At 47.1% G+C, this 19,998-nt stretch overlaps 1 protein-coding gene across 2 annotated transcripts in view; it reads right to left on the bottom strand.

Annotated features, from left to right (window-relative positions):
- mta1 (metastasis associated 1) overlaps positions 1 to 19,998 on the bottom strand; it is a 236,745-nt gene that overhangs the window by 120,154 nt on the left and 96,593 nt on the right. The gene's annotated exons all lie outside the window — the stretch shown is intronic.

Genomic DNA, 19,998 nt, shown 5'->3' with positions numbered 1-19,998 from the left:
CCACATGAGGAGATATTAGGACAGGTGACCGAAAGCTTGGTCAAAGAGGTAGGTTTTAAGGAGTGTCTTAAAGGAGAGAGAGGTAGAGAGGCGGAGAGGTTTAGGGAGGGAACCCACAACATTCTAACTCCGAGGCGAGGGTGCTGCCATAGCTGACACATATTACATGTATTATGACTGGATTTAAAGGGACAGCCACCAAACCAAAACTCAGGAAAAATACCTCATTTTTGTCACACTTGGGGGTTACTCTTGCTTTTGGCTGTTTAGGTCACTTGTTCCATAAAACGCAGCTAACTGAGTGGCTGATTGCCGTGTGAGTTTTAAATACATGCACCTCTCCTTCTGGTTTTGATGACTGTAAGTAACGTTGCCACCTGCAGGTTGAAAAGGCTGCAGCTAAAAGCACTCAGTTTTGAAAAGATCGTACAGGATAGGCTTGGCGACGAGGGCTTTTAGGCCCCATTGATCTCAACCTCTCAGAATGCCAACCCTACCCTTTCCCCATTACAGTGTCTAACTGCTCCTTTTCGAGTCCTGCATCCTGGCTTCAACCACCTATCCTCAGCAACCGCTCCCAGCATGTTGATCATCCTCTAGGTGAAGAATTATCTCCTGTCGCTGGGCCTAAATCCACCACGAGCCTGTACTTGGGCGTCCAATGTTGTGTGTGCTACACGTGCGCACTGCCTTGTGCCATGTAACTTTGGGCAGTAGTGCTCAAACATGCAGAGATGAACCGGATGGCCAGTGTACTCAGCCCACCAAGCTTCCAGTCCATTTCCCTGGTGGGGGTCGTGAGCCAGACGCATGTCGGTAAGGCAGCGGTATTGGTGCGACACCACAACGTCACTTACTGGTGGGAAACCTCGCTTGGCGAGTCAATTTCCGGCCCACCTGCAAGAAGAATGAGATCCGGCTGATTTTACCAATGTCCCGCCCAGAACGTCCTGCGGTCCAGAGGCTGCCTGCCAGCACCGGGATTGGCTTCGGGTTGGGGGAGTGGTCATGTATTTGAGAAGTGGAGAGGAGGAGGTCACAGTTCCTCCAATGGTCTTGTTTTCGTGTGAAACAGCCACTGGAAATGCAAATGCTGGACGCATCTGTGCTGTGAAGCCATTATTCACAGTGTGTTTGGAAAGCTTTGCCAACTGAAGCGAATTCAATTTTAGATTGTTTGGTCACTGCCAGTTGGAAGCAATTCTCCCCCCAAGCAGTAAATGTCCACATGTATCTTAAACAGAATTCCATCTGGAGTGGGCAAAATTGATGCCGGCTTGATTGACTATCGCTGTGAAGAGTTCAAATACCAGGTGATAGAATCAGAGAATCATACAGATAGAAGGAGGCCATTCGGCCCATCGTGCCTGTGCCAGCTCTTTGAAAAAGCTATCCAATTAGTCCCACTCCCCTGCTCTTTCCCCATAGCCCTGCAAATTTTCCCCTTCGAGTATATATCCAATTCCCTTTTGAACCTCCTGGTTCTTTTGTCAATTACTTTAAATCTGTGTCCTCTGGTTACTGACCCTTCTGCCAGTGGAGACAATTTCTCCTTATTTACTCTATCAAAACCCTTCATGATTTTGAAGACCTCTATCAAATCTCCCCTTAGTCTTCTGTGCTCTAAGGAGAACAATCCCAGCTTCTCCAGTCTCTCCACATAAGATGCAAGTTAATAATTACAAGCTTAAGGGGTGCATAAAAGATTGAAGATGGCGGGATCAGTGCACGACTTCGGCGAGAATGTCACCTGGACGTTTTTAACTGCCCGCCCGATTTCCGCCAGGCAGATAGAGTTAAAATCATCCCTTAAGTGTCATGAAGACATCATTGCCATGCTCAATCTTGTCCTCAAACCCATAGCTGGACAGGAACAAGAAACCTGGCCAGATTTCTCCCCTCCCTAACCCAACCAAGCACAATGAGTCCAGTTGTAGCCCCCATCCCCCCACAACTGCTGCACTGGCTGAGAGCAGCTCAGTCAACAAAGATCAGTAATTGGACCTGAGAATCGCCCCATTCTGAATTTAGCTGCTAGTCACCGTGAGTCAAAAATTCGCGGGTTCAAGTCCCACTCCAGAGACTTGAGCCCATAATCTAGGCCGACGTTCCCAGCGCAGCACTGAGAGAATGCTACACTGTCAGAGGTGCCGTCTTTCAGATGAGACGTTAAACCGAGACCCCCGTCTACCATCTCAGGTGGACGCAAAACACCCCACGGCACTATTTCGAAGAGGAGCAGGGAATTCTCCCCGGTATCCTTGCCAACATTTATCGCTCCACCAATATCACTAAAAAAGATTATCTGGTCATTATCGCATTGCTGTTCGTCGGAGCTTGCTGTGTGTAAATTGGCTGCTGCGTTACCACACTTCAAACGTACTTCAATGAGTTGTAAAGCGCTTTGGGATGTCCTGAGGCCATGAAAGGTGCTGTGTAAATGCAAGTCTTTACTTCTTTGATAAACCCATTGAGCCACGGGGGGAGCTGCTCCATCCTTCATATTACTGCCCTGTCGCCAAAGCCGGTAGCTCTGTGATACGCCGCTTTAGCAGCTGGGTAGACCATGTGGGGAACTCCCTCTTCAAGCCACCAGTCATGTCAAGTTCTTAAGTCCCTCCCCTCCTGCCCCCACTCCCCCGCCCCGCATCCCCCCCCCCCCTACCCTGCTCCCGGCTTTGTTTACTGAAGCTTTCACAAAAAAGCTTTCATTAAATATCAGGTGTCAGTTGGAAGCTGCACTCAATGTCTAGACACCTAGCCATCCATCAGCCGAATCGACAAACTCCATCTGCTGTTTCTGAAACCTCAGGAAACGGCCGTGGGAGTTCAGACAGATTTTTTTTTAAACAGAGAAGTGTTTTTAAAGGGGAGGTTTTCCACAGGGAAGCGACCAGGAGCAATGGCGATGCACTATGGGAAATGAAACCAGAGGGACGGGGGAATGGTGGGTAGGGGGAAAAGAGGGTCTATGCCAGTAGCACAGCTTTAGATAACGGCGGCTAGAAAGTGTAATGAAAATTAATCGGCCCCGTTTGTGCCTGTGCAGCTGCTCCCCAGACAAATCTGGACTCTTGCCAAGCCTGCAGACTCAACTGGGAGCCCAGTCAATGTGACTGATGCCAGACCGCACAACCTAAGGAAACTCAATGACAACAGCAAGATAGCAGGGGCTAACTGGGGCTAACAGCCGCACAGACAGAGAGAGAGATGGGGGTGGGGGTGGTGGGGAGGCTGCAGAGATTAGTAGCAGGGTACCAGCTAGCCGTACTACACACTCACCCACCTCCAGCACGATGCTCCTTGAACCGCCGGTCACGGTCGGACATGGGAACGTAGGAATTGCTAGACAGAAAAAGACCATCCTGGTAGTCGCATGATACAATGATAGTCGAGTTGTTCATAGAATCATACAGCACAGAAGGAGGCCGTTCGGCCCATCGTGCCTGAGCTGGCTCTTTGAAAGAGCTCTCCAATTAGTCTCACTCCCCTACTCTTTCCCCATAGCCCTGCAAATTTTTCCTTTTCAAGTATTTATCCAATTCCCTTTTGAAAGTTATTGTTGAATCTCCTTCCACCGCCCTTTCGGGCAGTGCGTTCCAGATCAGAACAACTCGCTGCATAAAAAAAATTCTCCTCATCTCACCTCTGATTCTTTTGCCAATTATCTTAAATCTGTGTCCTCTGGTTACCGACCCTTGTTGACTAATTATAGCAATCAATGTCTACAACAGACCCAGACAGGAGGCGAGGGAAACCCCCATTGGTGGAGAGCTTTTTGAGTCTTAGAACGAGGCGGCTCCCATCAAAACGAAGGGTCAATTTTCAGGAGACCGTTTCCATCTGAGGGGCCCCCCCACCCCACCCACCCCCTCGGAAGCTCGGGCCCTTTTTGCAGTTGGGCTATATTAGCATTCCGTCAACGAGGGAGAAATCTGGCAGCTCCACCACAGAGCCCAGCTTCTGCGGGTAAGTTCAAGTTGTGGGGGGGGGGGGGGGGAGGAGGAGGAGGTGGTGATCCCGGGGAAGGATGTTTATCGAAGTTGGGGGGCCCTGGGGGGGTGGAGGAGGCAGTTTTTGTGGTGCTGTGGAATCGTTTTTCTTTGAGGTATTATTTTGAGTGACTTGCAGCAGTCCCTCCAAGAACCGATGGTTAGGCTGCTCGACACCAAGTCCAGGTCCAGCCCACTGGACCTCACAATTGCATCGAGGGTCTGAATGACGCCACAGGACCCCGATTTAGATGGGCTAATGAAACCCAGACATCGGCTGGATGGGGGCGGTGATTGTTGGGTTACTATTTTCATCATGCCATCCCCCCACCCCGTTCCCACCCAGTGTTGGGGGGGACTGTAAATCGGGCCCCAGGTCTGCGGGGATCGCAGGGCCAACAGGCTACCAACTGCTTCACATTACAGGCCCACTTCAAGCTGCAGCAAAGGTTCACAGGACCGGCAACAGCTCTGAGATGCACTGACAGGAACACAGGAACAGGAGGAGGCCGTTCAGCCCCTCGGGCCCGTTCCATCATTCAATTTAGATCATGGCTGATCTGTATCTTAACTCCATTTACCCATCTTGGTTCAGTAATATCATTACCTAACAAAAATTTATCAATCTCAGTTTTGAAATTTACAATTGACCGCCAGCCTCAAAAGCTTTTTGGGGAGAGAGTTCCAGATTTCCACTACCCTTTGTGTGAAAAAGTGCCTCCTGACATCACCTCTGAATGGCCTAACTTTAATTTTAAGGTTATGCCCCCTTGTTCTGGACTCCCCCCATCAGAGGAAATAGTTTCTCTCCATCCATTGTATCAAGTCTTTTAATCATCTTAAACACTTCAATGACATCAACCCTTAATCTTCTATACTCGGGGAAATACAAACCTAGTCTATGCAACAGACTCTGCTGACCGGCAGGAGGAAGACAAGCATCATCCAGTGTGGCAGTCCCCCCCGAGAGTGTTGGCATTTGCTGCCAGCAGCACTGCACCCTCTTGTCCCGGTCCTCTGGAGTCAGCGGTGCCAGTGCCGCCCATACTGGGGCTGCGGTTGGCAGTAGCAATGTGTTGTCAAAGAGGCGGAGTGAACAGGGAGTCCTTGCTGGCAGTCGGGTGCCGACAGCGAACCCCCGATAAGTCCCCTAGTGATTCACATCATTTACTCAGCCGCAGTGAATCCGGTCAACTCACTCATTAGGGGTAATTTTGACCTAACCCACCCGTGGGGACACGGACAGGATTGGGTGGAACATGGGTTTTACACTCCGTCCGATAGCGACTTTAACGGAGAGTGACATCGGGCGGGGTGTAAAACAGCATTGCACCCGATCCCATCAGTTTCCCAATGGGCGGGTGAGGTTAAAATTGCCCCCGCTCTCTTTGAAAAGTGATTGTGCCTCAGGCAGCTCACCATTGATGAGTTTATCCAGGGAGAGGCTGGTCCTGGTGGTGGCAGGAAAGTCCAGGGTTCGATTCCTGCTCCGTGCCAAGTGAGCTGATCTCAGGCTGACCAGTGGAAGGGGTTCTCCAATTGGCCCCGTCGCCTCTGGGGGCAGGGAGAGCAAAACATGGGCCCGAGCACTATCCATCAGCCTCTGCTCCAAGGGCACTGTGTGATGCTTCTGCATGGTTGAATAGCCTGCCATGACTTATTGCCTAGCGTGGAACCACTGAGTGAGATGCCGGAGGGCAGCAGGCACATGTGGAACCCACACAGGGGGTGTCGACGCCTTTAGGGGAGGAGGGGAGAAAAACGGCGAGAATTAAAAGAAAAAAAAAATCAAGATTAAAACCAAATAAAAGGACCACATTCTTTACAAGAAAAAAAACTGCTTGTAACCATTTCTTTTTCAATATAAAACACACAATTCAATTGATGTCGAACCGCCTCATTTTTTGTGTTTCTTTTACTGATTTTATTCTAGACAATTGTTCTGGATTAGTCCCACAGGCGAGCTCTTGCTCCCTACATCCTTGGCAGTGTTTTCACTTGCCCCAACGTCTAGGTAAAACTCGTAGTGTGCCTGGGGATCAAACCTAAAAACCCTTTATCTAGATTCCTTCAGCCGCTGGTTCGATTCCCATGCCCCCTTTTGAAAGGCAGCAGGTTGACAACTCACTGGGCCTTTTTCTGGGCTTTACCTGATTAACAAATTTATTAACCAGTTATAGAACAAACGAATTAAAGCAGAAACGCACTATATATTTTTACAGCAGTCGTCAAACTTTCCTGGCTCCTCCTATAATAGAAAACAATAAATAGTTCCCAATTCGTGCTAAAACTATAATTACTTCTTCTGTTGTTTTGTTGAATCCTTTCCTCACTAGTTATGCCTGGCCCATCTCCATCCCTGCCTCAACTCATCTGCTGCTGAAACCCTCATCCATGCCTTTCTTACCTCTAGACGTGATTATTCCAATCCTCTCCTGTCCGGCCTCCCACCTTCCACCCTCCATAAACTTCAGCTCATCCAAAACTTTGCTGCCCGTATCCTAACTCGCACCAAGTCCCGATCACCCATCACCCCTGTGCTCGTGACCTACATTGGCTCCCGGACTGGCAATGGCTCAAATTTAAAATTCTCATCCTTGTGTTTAAATCTCCCTATCTCCCCAAGCCCTACAACCCTCCGAGATCTCTGCGTTCCTCCAATTCCTGTCTCTTGCGCATCCCCGACTTCCTTTGCCCCATCATTGGCAGCCATGCCTTCAGTTGCCTCGGCCCTAAGCTCTGAACTTCCTTTCCTAAACCTCTCTACCTCTCTCTCCTCCTTCAACACTCCTTAAAACCTCTTTCACCAAGCTTTTGGTCACATGTCCTAATATCTGCTTATGTGGCTTGGAGTCAAATTTTTGTCTGATTACCCTCCTGTTAAATGTCTCGGAATGTTTTACTAGGTCAAAGGCGCTATATAAATGCAAGTTGTTGTTGCCTTAATTATCTTTGGAGGTTCCAGTCAGGTAATCTCCCTTTGAAGATTCCATATCATACTCCATGATTTGTAATAATAACTGGATCCAAGCAGGATTTGAATAACTTTCTTTCCTATTCAAAAAGCTGTTAGACACAGAAAAGCATAGTTCGGTGACCTTACGATAAATCGGGGCAGGATTTCTGTGAGTGAAGCTTCAATTTAAGCACATTGAAAGAATTAAAGGAGTCAGTGGCATCACTTGCAGGAAATGTTATGGTTGGAAAAATAATGCGCGGATCCTGTCCTTCAACAAAAAAAGTCTACCGCACAGGTTATGACAAGGGCACTCTGCCCCTTTCATTTATTTTCTGTCACAATACAATAAAAATCCCAAATTTCAACCCCGTCCTGCACTGTGAACTGTACGACTGCCACACTACAACATATCAGATTATGCCGACTTTGAAATCATTTCACCCCTCTGTCTCTCCCTCGTTTATAAGTCACCCTCTGCTCCATACCTTCAGCTTTACACCTAACTTCCCCCACGGACCCTCTCTCAATCTCCACTCACTCCCACGTACACAGAAGCCTCGTCCTCCCTCTTTCCTTCCCTCAGAATCCAGTCGCCCCTTTTGTGTCTTTTGGGAAGCCCCATTTTATCCTGAATTGTCAAGTAGGCAGATCTCTTTTTAAGAGCATAGAAACTTTGCGTCGAACAAGCTATTCAGCAGACAGTAAAGCAACAGGGCAGCAAATGTTCATCCTTACAATCAAACTTAGATAAAAAGCACAAACTGCTATTCCAGGCTGCCATAGAAATTAGTAATTTATCAGCACTCTTGCCTCTGAGTCAGAATGTTGTGGGTTCAAGTTCCACTCCAGAGATTTGAGCACGGAATCTATTCTGACACTCCAGTGCAGTACTGGGGGAATGCTGCACTGTTGATGGTGCTGTCTTTTGGATGAGATATTAAACCGAGGCCCTGTCTGCCCCCTCAGGTGGATGTAAAAGATCCCATGCTACTATTTGTAGAAGAGCAGGGGACGATTCCTCAATGTGCTGGTCAATATTTATCCCTCAACCAACATCCCAAAACAAACCAGATGATCTGGTCATCATCAAATTGTTGTTTGTGGGACCTTGCTGTTCACAAATTGGCTGCCGCCTTTCCTACATTGCAACAGTGACTATGGGGGAATTTTAAACTCCTTTCCCCACCGACCAGTGGAAACCAGTACACAGAGTATTGATACTGAGAGATACATGCCTCACAGGTATAATATTACACACGGTACTGAGACTGACAGATACAGACCTCATGGGTATATTGTACATGGTACTGATACTGAGAGGTACAGGTCTCACTCTTATAATATTGCACATGGTGCTGATACGGAGAGATGCAGACCTAGTATTATATTATCATAGTATGGTGCAGTACACTAGGAGGCCATTCGGCCCATTGTGCCTGTGCCGGCTCTTTGAAAGAGCTATCCAATTAGTCCCACTCCCCTGCTCTTTCCCCAAAGCCCTGTAAATTTTTCCTTCAAGTATTTATCCAATTCCCTTTTGAACATTATTATTGAATCTGCTTCCACCACCCTTTCAGGCAATGCATTCCAGATCATTACAAGTCGCTAGATAAAAAAATGTTTTCTTATGTCACTTCTGGTTCTTTTGCTGATCACCTTAAATCTGTGTCCTCCGGTTACAGACCCTCCTGCCAGTGGAAACATTTCTCCTTATTTACTCTATTAAAACTGTTCATGATTTTAAATTGTAAACAATTTTACAACACCAAGTTATAGTCCAACAATTTTATTTGAAATTCACAAGCTTTCGGAGGCTTCCTCCTTCCTCAGGTGAATGTTGTGGAAATGAAATCCTCGAACCCTTCGCATTTATAAATCACAGAACAATACCTGGTGATTACAGATAATAGTCTTTCCAACTGCCCGTTGCCAAGGCAATCATAGTGTGCAGACAGAGAGGTGTTACCTAAAAGGCCACTGAATATACAAACCACCAAAAAAAAAGAGGCAGAAACATAGAAAAGACAGCAAATGACCCGTTATATTAAAAACAGATAACATTTGTTCGCTGGTGGGGTTACGTGTAGCGTGACCCCAGCTTTCAGGAGAACAGCGTCCACGACACCACACAACCCTGCCACGATAACCTCTGCAAGACATGCCAGATCATCGACACAGATACCACCATCACACGAGAGGACACCACCCACCAGGTGCATGGTTCATACTCCTGTGACTCGGCCAACGTTGTCTACCTCATACGTTGCAGGAAAGGATGCCCCAGAGCATGGTACATTGGCGAGACCATGCAGACGCTGCGACAACGGATGAACGGACACCGCGCAACAATCGCCAGACAGGAGGGTTCCCTCCCAGTCGGGGAACACTTCAGCAGTCAAGGACATTCAGCCACCGACCTTCGGGTAAGCGTACTCCAAGGCGGCCTTCGAGACACACGACAACGCAAAATCGTCAAGCAGAAATTGATAGCCAAGTTCCGCACCCATGAGGACGGCCTCAACCGAGGTCTTGGGTTCATGTCACGCTACATGTAACCCCACCAGCGAACAAATGTTATCTGTTTTTAATATAACGGGTCATTTGCTGTCTTTTCTATGTTTCTGCCTCTCTCTCTGTTTTTTTTTGGTGGTTTGTATATTCGGTGGCCTTTTAGGTAACACCTCTCTGTCTGCACACTGTGATTGCCTTGGCAACGGGCAGTTGGAAAGACTACTATCTGTAATCACCAGGTATTGTTCTGTGATTTATAAATGCGAAAGGTTCGAGGATTTCATTTCCACAACATTCACCTGAGGAAGGAGGAAGCCTCCGAAAGCTTGTGAATTTCAAATAAAATTGTTGGACTATAACTTGGTGTTGTAAAATTGTTTACAATTGTCAACCCCAGTCCATCACCGGCATCTCCACATCATGATTTTAAACACCTCTATCAAATATCCTTTTAACCTGCTTTGCTCTAAGGAGAACAACCCCAGCTTCTCCAGTCTGTCCACATAACTGAAGTCCCTCATCCCTGGTACCATTCTAGTAAATCTCCTCTGCACCCTCTCTAAGGCCTTGACATCATTCCTAAAGTGTAGTGCCCAGAATATAACACAATGCTCCAGCTGAGGCCTAACCAGTATTTTATAAAGATTTAGCATAACTTCCTTGCTTTTATACTCTGTGTCTCTATTAATAAAGCCAAGGATACCATATGCTTTTTAACAGCCTTCTCAACTTGTCCTGCCACCTTCAAAGATTTGTGTACACACACCCCCAGGTCTCTCTGTTCCTGCACCCCCTTTAAAATTGAACCATTTAGTTTATATTGCCTCTCCTCATTCTTCCTACCAAAATTAATCACTTCACACTTCTCTGCATTAAATTTCATCTGGCATGTGTCTGCCTATTTCAGCAATCTGTCTATGTCCTCGTGAAGTCTGTTACTATCCACCACATTGTTTACTATATTTCTGAGCATCGTGTCATCTACAAACTTTGAAATTATACCCTTTATATCCAAGTCCAGATCATTAACATATATATATATATATATATCAAAAAGAGTAGTAGTCCTCTCGGTATAATATTACACATGGTACTGATATTGAGTGATACAGACCTCACGGGTATAATATCACACACGGTACTGATACTGAGAAATACAGACTTCACGGGTGTAATATTACACATGGTACTTGCTAGATCAACTGAGTAGATTAATCCAAATTGTGTAGGTTCGGACGCCAGAGATAAATCAACTTGTTGGTTTCATTAATAGTGACAGAAAGTACAATCAAGTTATATGTCTATATACATGCATCGGGTCAGCATGCCCCTCTAATTAATCCAGGTGAGTTCTCAGCTCGGAAGAAGAATTACTGAAAGTGAACTGATTTATACACCTTGATGGACAATGTCAGATAACTTGCTCTGAACATATCGATTGAGATTATTGTCATGTGATCCTTATGTTGTCTCACAATATTTTCCTCCTTCCATATTGGTTGTTCCAGGGCACCATTTAGTCACATGTACAGAAAGTTTGGGGGAATTCTTCATCCAGAGTGATGCCACAAACTGGCAATGGGTTTTGCAGCATATCACAGCAGCATATCCAGGCTCCAATTCTCCTGGAACAACACAAGGTATCTGGGGTTCTCCAGACTTCCTCATTTCCTCCAACCAATGTCCTTGGATAGTTCACATTCTTTCAAAACAGGAGGCTCAACATGACTCCAAGACTCCTACTGACTCCAATTTAAACACTTCCATCGGTTTGCTGTTACTATCCAACTGTGTGATTGCCACTACCACAGGTATCAAACCCCAGGCCTCCTCTGATTGATCACACAGCGATGATGAAGCGATGCGACAACACCTTAAAGGATTGCAGGTGCAGTAGACAGAGAAATGTCTCACTTTACGCTCATCTGAAGTTCCTTTGGATGAACCCTTTGTATCATTATCCTGGATAAAATTTGGAATACGGTTGATCTCTATATCATTTAACCTTTATTGGATCCGAGTTAGTAAAAATCCTCCGTACATAGCGCATGCGGTAGCTGTGGAAATGTTCTTGTTGATTTTATCTCTAGTTACTAACATACTTTCCATAATTTCTTTAATCAACATAATTATTTTAAAATTCTTCTTTAACTCGTTAACTCCTCCATTGAGCCCCTTCAATAATCTTTTAGGCTGTTGTCACATCGCCTTGTTATGCACCCACAACGACTCGATGTCCATTCTATTAGTTGCACCAGTCCCTGTGGCAGCTCCTAATCCTCTCCGTTCTCCGACTCGTCTCCATGTTCCTAATCCTGTCCATTCCCCTCGGTTCACCTAATCTTGTCCGTTCCCCTCGGTTTTCTTAATCCTGTCCGTTTTCCTAATCCTGTCCGTTTTCCTAATCCTGTCCGTTCCCCTCGGTTTTCTTAATCCTGTCCATTTTCCTAATCCTATCCGTTCTCCTCAGTGCTCCTAATCCTGTCCATTTTCCTAATCCTGTCCATTCCCCTCGGTTTTCCTAATCCTGTCCGTTCCCCTCAGTTTTCCCAATCCTGTCCATTTTCCCAATCTTGTCTGTTCTCCGCGGTGTTCCTAATCCTGTCCGTTCTCCTCGGTGCTCCTAATCCTGTCCGTTCCCCTCGGTTTTCCTAATCCTGTCCGTTCCCCTCGGTTTTCCCAATCCTGTCCATTTTCCTAATCCTGTCCGTTCTCCTCGGTGCTCCTAATCCTGTCCATTCTCCTAATCCTGTCCGTTCCCCTCAGTTTTCCTAATCCTGTCCGTTCCCCTCGGTTTTCCTAATCCTGTCCATTTCCCTAATCCTGTCTGTTCTCCTCAGTTTTCCTAATCCTGTCCATTTCCCTAATCCTGTCTGTTCTCCTCGGTGCTCCTAATCCTGTCCGTTCTCCTAATCCTGTCCGTTCCTCCAATCATCTGGGTGCTCCCAATCCTGTCCATTCTCCCAATCCTGTCCATTCTTCCAATCCAGTCCATACCATCCATTGCCAGTAACACTCTTATAGGACGAATCATCGTCCAACTCCACTGACAAATTAAATTACTCTCCACCGGAGACACATCTTTGTGTATCAGCCGCTGCTAAAAGCAGTGTGAGTCTTGATGGCATCTCCACCCATAGGGAAACTGTAACCCCTGCGTAAGTATTTTATTCTCTTTAACCTATCGCTGAACACCGTAATACGGAATACTCTATCCACCAAAGTTCTCATCTCTTGTGCTATTGCCTTCTGCTCCATGCAGTAAGAGTCCAACCATTATCAGCCAGGTATGCAAATCCTGGGCTGCTGGAATATACACAGGTCAGCACTGCCGAGTCTCCCCGTGTCACTTCCACCTCCAATGTCGTTCCATTACACTTGGCCGGCAATGTCGATTGCATCCAATAATTGACCATCAACACACCTGCTGCTACCAGGCCTATAATTGCCCCAGACACATAGTCACCTTTAAGAAGAGACGTCGGGTGGAGAGGTGCCTCTCTTCCAGCCAGGCACTTATTTATGTCTCCTAGGGTCGCTGGTAGCTGAAAAACATAAACAGCAGAACTTTGCGGTCCCGAAAAGTTTGGAGAAAACATGTGCTGCTCTTGGCTGTCGGATGTAGGATTATTCTGGCTTTTGATCAAATCCTTTGAACGGTGTTTCCATTCATGATGTTTTCCTCCACATGCGGGATTTCAATCAGGTAAATTGACCGACTGGCCTTTTGCATTGCCGGGAAGTGTCCTGTCCATCCCAGTTTGGGAAATGTCTTGAGATTGGTTGGACCATTCCCCTGTCTCCTACCTCATGCTCCTTTGAGGCAGTAGTTCTTGCGAAATATATTGTATTTCTCTGACATGCTTGACCAATTGGTTTATCCGCTGTTCCGTGGCAACTGATTGCTGCGTCAGTCCGTTCACGGAGACAGAGGGTAAGTGTCCGGGTAGTCACATCACCCTGCCTGCCATTGCATCAAAGGGTGTTCCTCCTATAAGTTTCAGTATTGAGCCTCTCATGGCCATCAGAATTATGGGCACTTGTAAATCCCAGTCACTTCCAGTTTCATTCACTACCTTCTTTAACATCTTTTTATTGTCCTGTTGGTCCGCTCGACTAATCCTGACGCATGTAGATGGTAATGGGATGCAGGAATTCTGTTCAATTCCCAGCATGATATAAGCTTCCTTTGTTACCTGACCCACAACAGATGCATCATTGTAGCTAAACATTTGCATTCCCCACTTGGAGAAGATTTGTTCAACAAGTGCTTCGGCCATGACTAGGGCAGTGCAGTGACCAGTCTGTATTGCCTCGACCCAATTAATGAAAGACATGAAGGTCGTTACTACCACCAGTGGTTCAGGGCAATTCATCAGTGTATTCCATTTGGAGGTGCTCCCAGGATCCAGTTGGGGATTGGGGGAAGAGAAACCCTTTTTCTTGGTGGGTGGTTTGAAAGGGGCGCATATAAGGGGGAGGTAAGGCAGCACAGTGGTTACGTTACTGGACTAGTAATCCAGAGCTATGAATTCAAATCACCGTTATGGCAGCTGGGGAATTTAAATTCAGTTAATTAAATAAAATCTGGAATAAAAAGCTAGTATCAGTAACAGTGACCATGAAACTACCGGATTGTTCTGGTTCACTAATCTCCTTTACAGAAGGAAATCCGCCATCCTTACCCAGTCTGGCCTCTATGTGACTCCAGTCCCACAGCAATGTGGTTGATTCCTAACTGCCCTCTGAAATGGCCCAGCAAGCCACTCTGTTGTACAATCCTGCTACAAATGTGGTTCAAGAAGGAGGCTCACCACCACCTTCTCAATTAGGGATGGCCAATAAATGCTGGCCTTGCCAGTGATGCCCACGTCCCATGAATGAAAAAAAAACATAAGTGACCCATTTCTGGTCTTTATAATCATTGATTGAGTGTCTGTTTAATCGTGGCTAAAACTATAATCTGTGAGTCTAAAACTCCCTCAATAATCTAAATCACTATCTGGTCATTTCAGGCTGCCGCTGGGAAACATGTACAAGACAGTAGTCCCCATACATTTTTCAAAAAAACTGTTCCAATCATCCAAATTCAAATTGTGTACATCAGCCATCTATCATGACTTGCGGAGAAACTCCATCAGTCGATTGAGGTCTTTGCTGTGGAGAAAGGGGCCTAATTCTTTAGTGAAAAGGGGTAGTGCATCTAGTTTTAGAGGATGCACACATATTGTGCAGGTGTCTGGAAAGGCATCAGCAACCATTCCCCCGGGACATACTGGGGGGCAGACGGTGCTCCTGGTGTGTCAGAGGCACTGTGGGCCATCAGCAGCAGCAGAATTGGATTCTAGCACAATCTGTAACCTCATGGACCGTCATATTCCTCACTCTACCATTACCAACAAGCCAGGGGATCAACCCTGGTTCAATGAGGAGTGTAGAAGAGCTTGCCAGGAGCAGCACCAGGCGTACCTAAAAATGAGGTGCCAACCTGGTGAAACTACAACTCAGGACTACATGCATGCTAAACAGCGGAAGCAACCTGCCATAGACAGAGCTAAGCGATTCCACAACCAACGGATCAGATCAAAGCTCTGCAGTCCTGTCACATCCAGTCGTGAATGGTGGTGGACAATGAAACAACTAACAGGAGGAGGAGGCTCTGTAAACATCCCCATCCTCAATGATGGCAGAGTCCAGCACGGGTGCAAAAGACAAGGCTCAACCATTTGCAACCATCTTCAGCCAGAAGTGCCGAGTGGATGATCCATCTCGGCCTCCTCCCGATATCCCCAACATCACAGAAGCCAGTCTTCAGCCAATTTGATTCACTCCATGTAATATCAAGAAACGGCTGAGTGCACTGGATACAACAAATGCTATGGGCCCTGACAACATCCCAGCTGTAGTGCTGAAGACTTGTGCTCCAGAACTAGCCGCGCCTCTAGCCAAACTGTTCCAGTACAGCTACAACACTGGCATCTACCCGACAATGTGGAAAATTGCCCAGGTATGTCCTGTCCACAAAAAGCAGGACAAATCCAATCCGGCCAATTACCGCCCCATCAGTCCACTCTCAATCATCAGCAAATTGACGGAAGGTGTCGTCGACAGTGCTATCAAGCGGCACTTACTCACCAATAACCTGCTCACCGATGCTCAGTTTCGGTTCCGCCAGGACCACTCGGCTACAGCCTTGGTCCAAACATAGACAAAAGAGCTGAATTCCAGAGGTGAGGTGAGAGTGACCACCCTTGATATCAAGGCACCAAGGAGCCCTAATAAAATTGAAGTCAATGGGAATCAGGGGGAAATCTCTGTGGCTGGAGTCATACCTAGCACAAAGGAAGATGGTAGTGGTTGTTGGAGGCCAATCATCTCAGCCCCAGGGCATTGCTGCAGGAGTTCCTCAGGGCAGTGTCCTTGGCCCAACCATCTTCAGCTGCTTCATCAATGACCTTCCCTCCATCATAAGGTCAGAAATGGAGATGTTCGCTGACGATTGCACTGTGTTCAGTTCCATTCGCAACCCCTCAGATAATGAAGCAGTCCAAGCCCGCATGCAGCACGTCCTGGACAACATCCAGGATTGGGCTGAAAAGTGGCAAGTAACATTCGCGCCAGACAAGTGCCAGGCAATGACCATCTCCAACAAGAGAGAGTCTAACCACCTCCCCATGACATTCAACGGCATTACCATCGCCGAATCCCCCACCATCAACATCCTGGGGTCACCATTGACCAGAAACTTAACTGGACCAGCCATATAAATACTGTGGCTACAAGACCAGGTCAGAGGCTGGGTATTCTGCGGTGAGTGACTCACCTCCTGACTCCCAAAAGCCTTTCCACCATCTACAAGGCACAAGTTAGGAGTGTGATGGAATACTCTCCACTTGCCTGGATGAGTGCAGCTCCAACAACACTCAAAAAGCTCGACACATCCAGGACAAAGCAGCCCGCTTGATTGGCACCCCATCCACCACCCTAAACATTCACTCTCTTCACCACCGGCGTACAGTGGCTGCAGTGTGTACCATTCACAGGAGGCACTGCAGCAACTCTTCGACAGCACCTCCCAAACCCGCGACCTCTACCACCTAGAAGGACAAGAGCAGCAGGCACATGGGAACAACACCACCTGCACGTTCCCCTCCAAGTCACAAACCATCCCGACTTGGAAATATATCGCCGTTCCTTCATCGTCGCTGGGTCAAAATCCTGGAACTCCCTTCCTAACAGCACTGTGGGAGAACCTTCACCACACGGACTGCGGCAGTTCAAGAAGGCGGCTCACCACCACCTTCTCAAGGGCAATTAGGGATGGGCAATAAATGCTGGCCTCACCAGCGAAGTCCATATCCCATGAATGAATGAAAAAAAAGGACAGTAATGGTGGTGGAGGTAGATACGGGGGTGCAGTGGTGGAAGTAGATACGGGGGTGCAGAGGCGGAGGTAGATACGGGGGTGCAGAGGCAGAGGTAGATACGGGGGTGCAGTGGTGGAAGTAGATACGGGGGTGCAGAGGCGGAGGTAGATACGGGGGTGCAGAGGCAGAGGTAGATACGGGGGTACAGTGGCGGAGGTAGATACGGGGGTGCAGTGGTGGAAGTAGATACGGGGGTGCAGAGGCGGAGGTAGATACGGGGGTGCAGAGGCAGAGGTAGATACGGGGGTACAGTGGCGGAGGTAGATACGGGGGGGGCAGTGGTGGAGGTAGATACGGGGGTACAGTGGCGGAGGTAGATACAGGGGTGCAGTGGCGGAGGTAGATACGGGGGTGCAGTGGCGGAGGTAGATACAGGGGGTGCAGTGGCGGAGGTAGATACAGGGGGTCCTTTTTAATGGTCCAGTATAAGGTTGCAGCAGTTCAAGGTGATGAGCATCCCGAATGGTTGAGGTGCATTGGGCCACAGGGCAGTAGATAGGAACACAAGGATTGCTGGACGAAGAAAGACCAAGGTCCAACTACTTCCCCTTCTACCATCCTGGATACAACGATAATGGAGTTGTTGACTAATCATAGCAGTCAATCTCTATCAATTAGTCGACAACAGACCCAGACACGAGATGAGAAAAAAACCCAGTGGTGGAGAGCTTTGGGAACCATAGGTCCAAAGTCACCTGTTCTTCCCAAGCCTGTTACACTTACCACATGTCATGTCTCAAATTACTCATATTATATCCTAAAATCTTATTTTCTGAAAAAAATCTATCCAATTTGCATCTGAATCAATCAATACTAATTGTTTGCACCGTCTCCCGAGGGAGCCTGTTCCACAGATTGACCACTCACTCACTGAAATATTGTTTCCACAGATTCGTTTTGAATTTATCCCCCTAGATGTGAACCGAGGACTGCTAGTGAAACCCGGGTGAGGTTCTTATCTACGACCATCTATGTCCCTTCCTGGCTGCATAGGTGCTTTAGCAGGGATATCTTCAGTGTCAGGGTCTTGTTCTGCCAATGGCCGCAGGTGGGTCTCCTCCTCCAACTGCTGCTGATTAGGTCTCTCTGGATGGCAGTGTTGGTGCAGTGTGATAATCTTGGTGCTCAGGCAGGGCTGTACTGTCATTTGTCCCCTGAACTGTCCAGGCATCGGAATTACTGCTTCAAGGTGCCGATAGCACGCTCAAAATTGATTCTGGTGGCTGCACCGTTGTGTCTGGTACTTGTGGTGGGCACGGGTCAGGGCTGAAAAGGATAGCCTTGGCCTCAGATGAGACATCCTTCTAAATTGCCTTTTCCTTTAAACAACCCAATACAAAGATTGTATTAAAGGAATCATGGATTGCTGCTGGGCAAGCGAACACTGACCTACATTTTTTATTGTTGGTTCTCAGGATCTGGGCATCGCTGGCAAGGCAGGAATTTATTTCCCACTCCTCGTTGCCCTGAGAGGGTGGTGGTGAGTCTTCTCCTTGAACCACTGCAGTCCTTGTGGTGATGTGCTCCCATGGTGCTGTTAGGTAGGGAGTTCCAAGATATTGATCAAGCGACAATTGTGCTCCTCGTCACTGATTCCCTGACATTAATGGAGAGGAATCCTTGCTATTTATGAATGCCATGGCATTCTGTGCAGGGGCCGACATGCCCACAGACGTGCCATCAATAACACCTTGGGCTTTAGGGAATCCTGTGTTGCCAAAAAAATTACAAAGGCCCCTCATTCGACTGTCGCTTTTCCATGGGGAAACTAGTGAAGGTGCCTACCCTGGCAAACAAACATCAATAATCTGCTTGGTTCATCTACACGTTGCAAATTGACTGATGTTGCTGATAAGAACGTAAGAAATAGTTGTAGGAGTAGGCGATACGGCCTCTCGAGCCTTCTCCGCCATTCAATCAGATCATGGTTGATCTTCGACCTCAACTCCACTTTCCCGCCAATCCCCATATCCCTTGATTCCCCTAGAGTCCAAAAATCTGTCTATCTCAGCCTTGAATATACTCAATGACTCAGCATCCATAGCCCTCTGGGGTAGAGAATTCCAAAGATTCACAACCCTCTGCATGAAGAAGTTCCTCCTCATCTCAGCCTTGAATTGCTGACCCGTTATCCTGCGATTGTGTCCCTCAGTTCTGGACTCTCTAGCCAGGGAAAATAATCTCTCAGCATCTACCCTATCAAGCCCCTTCATAATCTTATATGTTTCAATGAGATCACCTCTCATTCTTCTAAACTCCAGAGAGTATAGGCCTCAACCTCTCTTCATAAGACAACCCTCTCATCCCAGGAATTAATCTAGTGAACCTTTGATAAGGAGAACAAAACTGTACACAGTACTCCAGGTGAGGTCTCACTAAAGCCCTGCACAACTGTAGTAAGACTTCCTTACTCTTGTACTCCAACCCCCTTGCAATAAAGGCCAACATTCCATTTGCTTTCTTAATTGCTTGCTGTACCTGCATACTAACTTTTTGTGTTTCTTGTGCGAGGGCACCCAAGTCTCTCTGAACACCAACATTTAATAGTTTCTCCCCATTTAAAAAATATTCTGTTTTTCTATTCTTCCTACCGAAGTGAATAACCTCACATTTCCCCACATGATACTCCATCTGCCACCTTCTTGCCCACTCACTTAACCTGTCTATATCCCTTTGCAGCCTCTTTGCATCCTCCTCACAGTTTACTTTCCCACCGAGCTTTGTATCATCAGCAAACTTGGATACATTACACTCGGTCCCTTCATCTAAGTCATTAATATAGATTGTAAGTAGCTGAGGCCCAAGCACCGATCCCCACTAGTTACAGCCTGCCAACCTGAGAATGACCCATTTATCCCTACTTTCTTTTTTCTGTCCTTTAACCAATCCTCTATCCATGCTAATATATTACCCCGAACCCCATGAGCCCTTACCTTGTGTAACAACCTTTTATGTGGCACCTTATTGAATGCCTTTTGAAAATCCAAATATACTACATCTACTGGTTCCTCTTTATCTACCCTGCTAGTTACACCCTCAAAAAACTCTAATAGATTTGTCAGACATGATTTCCCTTTCATAAAACCATGTCGACTCTGCCAAATCATAT

The sequence above is a fragment of the Heptranchias perlo genome, chromosome 10, assembly GCF_035084215.1.
Source record: "Heptranchias perlo isolate sHepPer1 chromosome 10, sHepPer1.hap1, whole genome shotgun sequence".
In the NCBI taxonomy this organism is placed as follows: domain Eukaryota; kingdom Metazoa; phylum Chordata; class Chondrichthyes; order Hexanchiformes; family Hexanchidae; genus Heptranchias; species Heptranchias perlo.
Note: the sequence above shows the minus strand (reverse complement) of the source record. Positions and strands in the feature narration are given on the sequence as shown.